Consider the following 10,000-nt stretch of genomic DNA (forward strand, 5'->3'; position numbering starts at 1 on the left):
TCAACTCTCTTCATTCTCCTGCTTCCCACTACCTCCAGTTCTTTGGCAGCTCTTCCTCCCTGCCTCTACTGTCTACCTCCCTTCCTGCACCCGCTCCCTGCACCCCCAGCCTTCCCTTCACAAACTTAAACCATGATATCAGTGTGGCAGGAAATTGCACTACTATTCACGGTCGTCTGCGTTCATGATGGAGGAACCAGTGGCCTAACCAACTCTCTCTCTCTCTCTCTGAATGACGTCCTCCATGCCCTTCATCTTTCCTCTCTCGCCTCCTGTTATCCTCACTATATCCTTCACTTCCTTCCTTAAACCCAATGTGATGATCCTCTTTCCTCATTTCTCCCCTGGATTCGCAGCATCTTGCCCTCCCTTTGTGATACATCTAGTCTACTCTCCTCTCTTGCTTCTCCACCTTCTGATGCTTCATGTTACCACTTTTTCCCCTCTTACCCTTCCTCGTATCTTTCATCCTATTCCGTCTTCCTTTCGTCAGTCTCTTCTTTGTCTTTTCGGTGCCTGTCCAAACATGCCTTTTGTAAACCAATGTCGATCTAACATCTTGGAGTGAGGTCATCTATTATCTATTCAATTTTCTCTCTTCAGTCTCGCACGATATTTCAGTTAGTTCATCCATTAATATCCTTAACTTAATAATCTCGTACTTTTCTTTCTTTTTTTCAGTCTTTTTTTTTTGGTGTGTGTTCTGTGGCTGTATCTCTATTATCTGTTCCACTTATTTTCTTTGAAATTTCAAGGTATTCGCTTTCATATTTTTTTCATGTTATATCCCTCCCTTTACCCATCAAAGAGTTCATTAATACCTAAAACTTGATTTTCCCTCCTCTACCATCGTCACTCCCCCTCTCTCTCTCCCTTCTACTCCACGATACCTGCCTTCCCTCTCAATTCTTCCTCTACTTTCCTCCAGTTTCCTCACTTATAATTTTCCTTTTTGCACATCTTTTCGTCCTTTCTCACACTCCCTAAGGTCCTTCGCCATCTCTCCTCCCTTGCCTCGCCTGTCCCTTCCTTCCCTGCTCCTCCACTTCATTCCATGCCCTTATCAACTTATCCTTCCCCTTCTTTCTTAACTTCCAACCAGCACCTCCTGTCACCTTCCGCTCTGCCTTCCCTTTCGTTGCCATCGCCGCCTGGTTGTCCCCTCCTGGTGTCCCGTGCGTCAATAGTGTCCACCTGGCGGGGAGCGCGTCCGTCACTGGGCTCACCTATCAGGCTTAGTTGTGGCATGTTTACTCCCGCCCTCATATACACGTTATATAAAGCCTCCCAACAAAAAGCGCCATAGCGAGTAGCGTGGAGTCAGTCACCGTACACACTCGTATAAAAGTTGTAGAATCGTTTGAAGCTCGCTATGGAATCAGTATCAGTGTTATCGCACGTAGCCATACGCATAATAGTGTATTTTGTAAGTAGACACGTACAAAGCCGTGTGAAAGGTGAGTATCGAGCCTTTGAAAGTCATCGTATGAAAGCGTAATGCTCAATAAACGAAGCCCTGGTGAAGAGATTCTGAAATATATTTTTGCTGCAGATACAGGATAGAACGCCACGTGGAGCCCGCTATACAACAGAACACGAATAACTGCGTACTGAACCTTCGCACAGCCAGGCAGAGTACCGTGAACAGGTCTCTACTGGCCGCCTATTGGCTGGAGTACACCACCTACAGGAAAGGTCACAATTATATAAGGCTCCGGGAGAAAGATTTCCATGCCAGAATCGCCTAATCAAACGTTACTTTCCTTTGCGTTCCAGTCTCTTCTCTCCCTTCTCCTCCTCCTCCACCTCCTCCTCCTCCTGCTGCTACTGAGGGTTCCGAATGTAGAGAAAATAATAATAATATAAACAACAAGATGACAGTAAGAATTATGTATGGAAAAACGATAATGACAGTTTTGTAATGGGAAGAAGTTTGTGGTTTAAATAATATCTTGTCTCATACAATAATGAGTTGTTTACTTGTACGTGCGTTATTGTTTTTGTTGTTATTACTGGTCGCTGTTGTTGCTGTTGTTGTTGTTGTTGTTGTTGTTGTTTCTGTCATCATTATCATCATCTCAGCACAATCAACAAATCTATTTATTCACTTAATTAAGGACTGCATGCAAACCACCTCATTCCTTTTTTCTCGTTTTTGTTCATTGTTAAACCATGTGTGTGTGTGTGTGTGTGTGTGTGTGTGTGTGTGTGTGTGTGTGTGTGTGTGTGTGTGTGTGTAAAGGTTTGGTGCGCGAGAACGTCTACCACACTGAAAGCAGAAATAAAGTGTCTGTGTTTGTTTGGTGTTGTACATTGCTTGTTCTCGCTTGTTCGAACTTCCTAATCTCTCTCTCTCTCTCTCTCTCTCTCTCTCTCTCTCTCTCTCTCTCTCTCTCTCTCTCTCTCTCTCTCTCTCGGTACCTGCAATTCTTTTTCATCTTTTTATTTCACTTGCGTTTCTTCATTTTCACCTTATCTACCTTTCCTCCCATTTTGTTATCGCGTTTCCTTTTCGTAATATTCTCATCTTCCTTCATATCTTCATTAGTTCATTTTTTACTTTCCTATCTTTTCTATACCTCATTCACTTGTCACCCTTGTCTCATCTATCCCCTCCTCTTTATCGTATTCCTTGATTGGTCTCGCTCTCTTTTCATAAATCCAAACACACACACACACACACACACACACACACACACACACACACACACACACACACACACACAACCTCCAACCTCTGCCTTTCATAAATTTTGTATACAACGTGGCATTTGTTGGATCAAGGGAGAGCATTAGGGAAATCAAGTCAGCACGCGATGGATAAATACTGTTGTTGTTACTACTAATACTACTATTACTATAATATATCATGACTATTAAGGCAACAGAACCAGCAGCAATTACAACAAAAAATCAGCTATTACAAGAACAACAACAATAACAACTACTACTACCACCACCACCATTACTTCTACGCAAGGGAAATGACAGTAGCTTTTAAATTTTTGAGCAAGAGTACGAGGGAAATTAAGCCCAAAAGAATCTGAACCGAACACAACACCATGGCAAGAATCGATACTGTCCTCACATTGCATGAGTGATCGATGGGAAGAATGAAAAGTGCGGCGTCTCAGCGAGGAATGAATAGACTTAAGAGAAGGCAACACACCTCCTCCTACTCCTACAGGACGCCCTTCAAGTCACAGGAACTTTCAACAACTAACTTCACTCTGATCATGTACTAACTTTTCCCGTCGTCCTCACTCACTCACTCTTTCACTCACTCTTTCCTTCCCTCATTTTTTTACTTCTTTCGTCCCCTTCCATTCCTCTTCCTCTTGTCTATCCTTCATTCGCTCAATCACCCTTGCCTTTCCTCATTCTTTTTCCCCCTGTTTATCATCACTTCCTTCTTCATTCACTCGCTCTTGCCATCCCTCATTCGTCCCACCTCTCATTCCTCTTCCCCTTGTCTATCCCTCCTCCTTTCCTCTTTCACTCACTCACGCTCGTTTTCCTCCAACTTCCCCTCCTTCCTCCAACCTCCATTTATCTTCCCCTTGTCCCTCCTTCCTTCCTTCTCGCTTCCTCTTATCTCCTTCACTCCATCCTCCTCCATGACCTTCAAGTATCTCCCTCCTTCCCAGATTCCTCCTCCTTCTCTCTTCCAGTGCCTCATTCTCCGTCCGTTCCTCTTTCTCCTCGTGCTGTCCCTTTCCTGTCCTTTTCCACTACGCCTGCCTTCTTCCAGTTGTCCCAGTCAGTCAGTCAGTCAGTCAGTCAGTCAGTCAGTCACAAGGAAAGCTTACTCATTTTGCACGTGTGTGTGTGTGTGTGTGTGTGTGTGTGTGTGTGTGTGTGTGTGTGTGTGTGTGTGTGTGTGTGTGTGTGTGTGTGTGTGTGTGTGTGTGTGTGTGTTAGAGAGAGAGAGAGAGAGAGAGAGAGAGAGAGAGAGAGAGAGAGAGAGAGAGAGAGAGAGAGAGAGAGAGAGAGAGAGAGAGAGAGAGAGAGAGGGGTGAAGCGCTTCTTTATTAGATTTTCAGTTTTAATTTAACTAGATTTTTTTTTTTTTTTACCAAATTTCTTCCTGATTTCATTTTGTAGCAATTACAATGCCCACTCGTGAACATCCGGTAGCGTAATTCTCTCTCTCTCTCTCTCTCTCTCTCTCTCTCTCTCTCTCTCTCTCTCTCTCTCTCTCTCTCTCTCTCTCTCTCTCTCTCTCTCTACAGGAAAATCGTACTGGAGAAACATCTGCCTTTTCCTGACTTTTCCCCTTTTCACTGCTACACGTCATTCCACTGAACACCAAAACATTTCTTCTTTTCCTATTCACAGTACAGAACACAAAGAAAGATCAAGGAACAGCACAACAGTTGACCTTTACTTTGATCTTGATAGTACAGGTGGCATGGCTACTCCCAAGTCAGGTCTTTAAAAAGTCAACCCCTGTGACGGCAGAAACAGAAAACAAGAGGAGAGTCCACCACACGACCAATCTTTACACTTACTCGTAGCGCAACACATTGTCTCCATCAGCTACACACCTGACCACCTCTCCATTCGTCCCACATCACTTCCATATGCAAAAGACTAACGCAGCACTCTGGAAACACGCACACACACACACACACACACACACACACACACACACACACACACACACACACACACACACACCTGTTTGGCTGCTCAGGTGTGTGTGATATCACTAACGTAACCATTCTGAGTAGACGGTGCTTAAAATGAAGTTCTCCATTCATTTTCTTTTACACAATTTTCGATCAGAAAGTGTAACTGAAGAAAGATACGGGTTGAGGTGTGTGTGTGTGTGTGTGTGTGTGTGTGTGTGTGTGTGTGTGTGTGTGTGTAAAACAGACAGGAAAACGGAAAGAGTGGTAAAAGAGGTACGTACAAGAAAGAAAGAAGAGCGCCAGAGATAATAGAAACCAAAAAAAGCCTTGGCAGTACAATGGACAGCTCGGGTGGGGCTCCTCAAAAAGTACAAGCGAGTGTTTACCATGGCGTACAGAGCTGCTGGAGTCTGAGCGTTGCTGCAAGTGACGGATGGTGTAACAGTGCTGCTCTTCATGACGACGGCTTACTGACCAACCGACTGACGACTTCACTGACTGATTCAATGATTACCTGGTTGACTGAGACTAACTGATCTGCTGACTTATCCACTGGGTGACTGACTCATTAACTACTGACTGACTGATTTACTGATCTACTTGGCTGAATGATTAACTCATCTGCTGACTGATTCATTGACTGACCGACTGAGTGATTGACTTTCCACAGACTGACTGACTGACTTACTGACCCTCTAACCAATCGACAGACTGACTGACAGACTGACTTAATGGTGGACTGACCGACTGGATGATCACACACTGACTGACTGATTGAATGACTATTAAGCTGGCTGACTCACTGACTGACTAATGTACCAGCAAACTGAGTAGCTGGCTGACTGACTAAATGACTGGTGGCTGAGTGACTGACACTACTACTATTACTACTACTATAACTACTACCACAACCACCACCATTGCTGCTGCTCCTACTACTACTACTCCTACTACTACAACCACTATTATAACAGCATCATCCAATCTGACGTGTCCAATTTATCTGTTCACAATCACGCGCTGTTCATAATTTCATGTCATAATTTCACAACTCGCCAATCACATTACTTTTTATAACTTCGGTGTCACGCCCTGAGCTCTGGTATTACACTCACAACTCTACTGCTTCAAACTAAACTGTAATACTATTCCTGACTAATAATAATAAACACCAAAATTTCAACCTTAATATTAAAGAATAAATCCAGCACTATTTCATTTTTTTTGCGCTATTACTCTAGACTAATATTACGCATGAACTCGTGACATTATACTCTGGGCGCTAATAATAAACTTCTGGTCCCGTATGTACTCGCAAATTGGAGAAACCAGTGCTGGAACAATCGCCTTTACCTGCAGCAGACTTGGGCGTTAAGGACACGAAGGACCGATCGGCGAGGCAGTCAGTCAATACAGTGCCTACATGAAGTGTCTAAATATACAGGCACTACTCCACGCACTAAGGAAGGTGTACACTGACTCGCAATTCGAAGTCTTTACGTTTCGAGATGGTTTAAGAAAAGTGAGCGGCTGGTACTTCTGCTGTATATATTAGTATGTAATTCATTTGACGGTAATAATGATGCACAGGGTTCGCGGAAGACACGTGCAGGCCACCAGTGAAAGAGTTTTGAACCACTCCTACAAATATGGTATTTTTCGAAATGATGAGGGTTTCGTTGACTCCTAAACATAAGAAATTGATTACAAGGTTAAAATGTACACTCTTCGTGCACTACGCTCGCAGACTTACCAATAATTTTTCGTTTGCTCCACTGCTCCTTGTGTCAATTATGTATGAACAATAATCTGGTGTTAGTAAGCTCATGCATCAATTAAGAGTCCGGGGGAGGTTTCACTGATCTCCTAACTTAACTTAACGTGGATTTATTTATTTTATTTATTTATTTATCTATTTATTTATTTATTTTTGTATTAAATAGGCTGACCACACACACACACACACACACACACACACACACACACACACACACACACACACACACACACACACACACACACACACAGAGAGAGAGAGAGAGAGAGAGAGAGAGAGAGAGAGAGAGAGAGAGAGAGAGAGAGAGAGAGAGAGAGAGAGAGAGAGAGAGAGAGAGAGAGAGAGAGAGAGAGAGAGAGAGAGAGAGAGAGACCGCTCAGTCGCTCCAAGAAGTCAAACAAACAATCAAAGGAAGTTAGCCAATTCAGTTCCACAGGTATCTTGATATAATTTTAGGAAGTTTTTTTTATTATTTATTTATTTATTTATCTATTTTTTTTTTTTTCTTGAAGTGAGTCCCCATAAAGAAGACTAAGGTGGCGGTACATCTGGATAAGCGTCACGCGAGGTCGTGTTGAGCTATGCAGGTGTTGCTGAATGTCATATTTACGACTCATGGCAACTTAATTACTACACCTTTCATTTACCTTCCACTTTCATTTCGACTTGATTGATTGAGTGGGTGGCTGGTTGAACATATGATGATGAGGGATGTAATGAAAGAATCTGGAGAACATTTTATTTCTGTCTCTCTTTTAACGTGGCAAGGAGACTGGTAGAGGGGAAGAAAAGAGCTAGAAAATGCCCGCTCAACTTTTATTTTTTACGTACCAAAGAGATTGATAGAGAAATGTAGGAGGGGGAGGGATGAGAAAAGACACAGAAAGGCCAGTAAACTTGTAGTCCCGCCAAGAAGACACATGTTGAATCGTAACGAAGGCTGAGGAGACAGACTGAGAAGGTAACATGAACTTAAAGCGACACGACAAAGAATGAGAGTAACAACGCACAGAGTAACAGGGGCAGGAAGACCGATAATTTGTCACAGCGCAACTATACAGGCGTAAATATAACGATGAAAAAAAGCTACGAGAATAAAAGCCAGAGAGGATAAAACGAGAGGTCAGCAATCCATCAGAATCATCACGATGCTCGCCCCACGTCACGGGATTCCAAGTTGCACCTGTTCATTCCCGGCCTGCACTGGATCCCAAGCAACGAATGAATACACTTTAGAACGACCACGCTCGCTGCATCGTGGTGGGGGAAAAATATATCCATGTCCACATTCTTTCATATCATAAATCTTGGTGAATACATGACTGTGCTACATTTTTTTTTCTTTCTTCTCTTTCATTTTTACAGAAGCCCACCTACGTCCCTTCCCGTACCGTATAAATTTAGCGAGCAGGGAGCTGAGCAGTTATTCAATGGTCTTGCTGTACATACCATGCAAAATTCTTTTTAATTTCCTACCATCCAGAACTTTCCATAATTGAATATTCTGTATATTTTTCTCATTCTTTTTCATCATCGGGTCAATAGTAATTGGAGTACTCCTCAATAATATCGTCCAATAAAACCTTTTTTCTTCCTTTACCTCGAGAAATACGAAGCCGCAGCGTTCCCTATTTCCTGGATAAATACATTTGCCGACCTGACTAACGTAATACTGGTGGAACTTAATAACACCGACAACCCCTATGTTAAATTTGGTGTGTGTCTGTAGATTAAATTTATGCCTCTTAAGTAGATTACATGCGTGAGGTGGGGCAGCTATGTAATGTGATACAAGCAAAAAGACTCGGGGGGAAAAACAAAGGAAAAGACAAAGATATATGCGGCAATGAAGACTCAGGGAGGTGACGCAAGAGGGCACATCGCACGACTCACTTACATCGCCATCATTATCATTCATTATCATCTCTGATATGTTCGGCTAGGGATGGGCGGGTGATGGTAACCCAGGGCGGGAGGTGAGGCAATAGTGTACACGCCACTCGCCTCAACAACAACAACAACAACAACAACAACAACAACAAACAACAACAACAACACACACACACACACACACACACACACACACACACACACACACACACACACACACACACACACACACACACACACACACCACTGAGCACGAGGGCACTGTAATGGGGATGACGGGAAGGATGAATGCTAAGGGGCTCACTTCTCCTGGCAGCCTTGAGTGCCTTGGACACAAGTGGAATTATTCAAGCCACAAGCCATGACTGGGAGGTCCCCGCAAGGTGGACGAGGTTGGGTGAGGCATTAGGAGAGGGAGGGGGTGAGGGACGGCAGGGGAAGCTTCACTAACTCAAGCCTCTGCCTGGGAAGATGACCAAGCGGGACTGAACTAACCCCATATTTAAGCATTCCGTCTGCGTGTCTGGGTGTTTAGAAAAGCGTTTACCAGTCTTTGCATTTTGGCTTCACGGATATATAGTTGTATACTATCAATAGAGAATATACAGCATATTGGTTTTCTTGCACAAGAGAAGTGAAAGACACCATCGCCTGTTTGCTCGCTATCAGGTACTCGTCAAAGCTCCGTCCAACACAACACATTTATGCATCACATCCTGAATTCCTTGAGCCATGTCAGGTCTTTTCATGTCACTCACCGCCCAGCTCACCTCTGCTCCAAATCTCAAACGACCCACGCTCTTCACAGAGAGAACATCCACGATTCTCCACAGGTCATCTCGGTAAGGAGCACACCGCTGCACCGCTGACCTTCGAGCGTCTAGGAAACAAGGCAAATCACCTGTTTTACCTAACACATCACACGCGAGGCTCGGTATATTATGGTGAATAAGACTACTCTCTGGCAAAAATAAAACAAATACCACTGAGTTTCTTTACATTACGAAACGTGGCTGATTCATGAACACTTGGCTGGAGAGAAGTCACTTTTGCACTCTCTCTCTCTCTCTCTCTCTCTCTCTCTCTCTCTCTCTCTCTCTCTCTCTCTCTCTCTCTCTCTCTCTCTCTCTCTCTCAGCTAAACCTCCCGCCATTACTCGTGGTTGTTTTTCTTCCCTGCGACGCCACCAAAAGCAGTCCCATTTTCTTTATAAACTGGAAGCATTCAAGTTTAGTGTGTGTGTGTGTGTGTGTGTGTGTGTGTGTGTGTGTGTGTGTGTGTGTGTGTGTGTGTGTGTGTGTGTGTGTGTGTGTGTAAGTATACCTGCTCACTTAATTAGAGCTCTCTGAAACCCGAGGTATTATTTCACAGGGATTTAAGCACGGCAGTCTTCCTCCTTCAGTAACTCGAGCTCAAGTGTCGGGAACTGTGCAGCAGAAGGGCAGGAGAGGGGGAGGGGGGAAAGGCGAAGGTTATGCTAGGAAGGGAAAGATACGGGGAATGGAAGGAGGGAAGAAACGAAACAAGAGCTACATTGGTGAGGCGAATGTTGCATGGGGGGGCATATATGAAAGAAAGAAAGAAAGAAAGAAAGAAAGAAAGAAAGGAAGGAAGGAAGAAGGAAGGAAGGAAGGAAGGAAGGAAGGAAGGAAGGAAGGAAGGAAGGAAGGAAGGAAGGAAGGAAGGAAGGAAAGAGAGA

The 10,000-nt window shown here is 43.8% G+C and overlaps 1 protein-coding gene across 1 annotated transcript in view; it reads left to right on the forward strand.

Annotated features, from left to right (window-relative positions):
- The window catches only part of LOC135102342 (diuretic hormone receptor-like), a 131,120-nt gene that overhangs the window by 790 nt on the left and 120,330 nt on the right, over positions 1–10,000 (forward strand).

Source organism: Scylla paramamosain, chromosome 7 (genome assembly GCF_035594125.1).
Source record: "Scylla paramamosain isolate STU-SP2022 chromosome 7, ASM3559412v1, whole genome shotgun sequence".
NCBI lineage: Eukaryota > Metazoa > Arthropoda > Malacostraca > Decapoda > Portunidae > Scylla > Scylla paramamosain.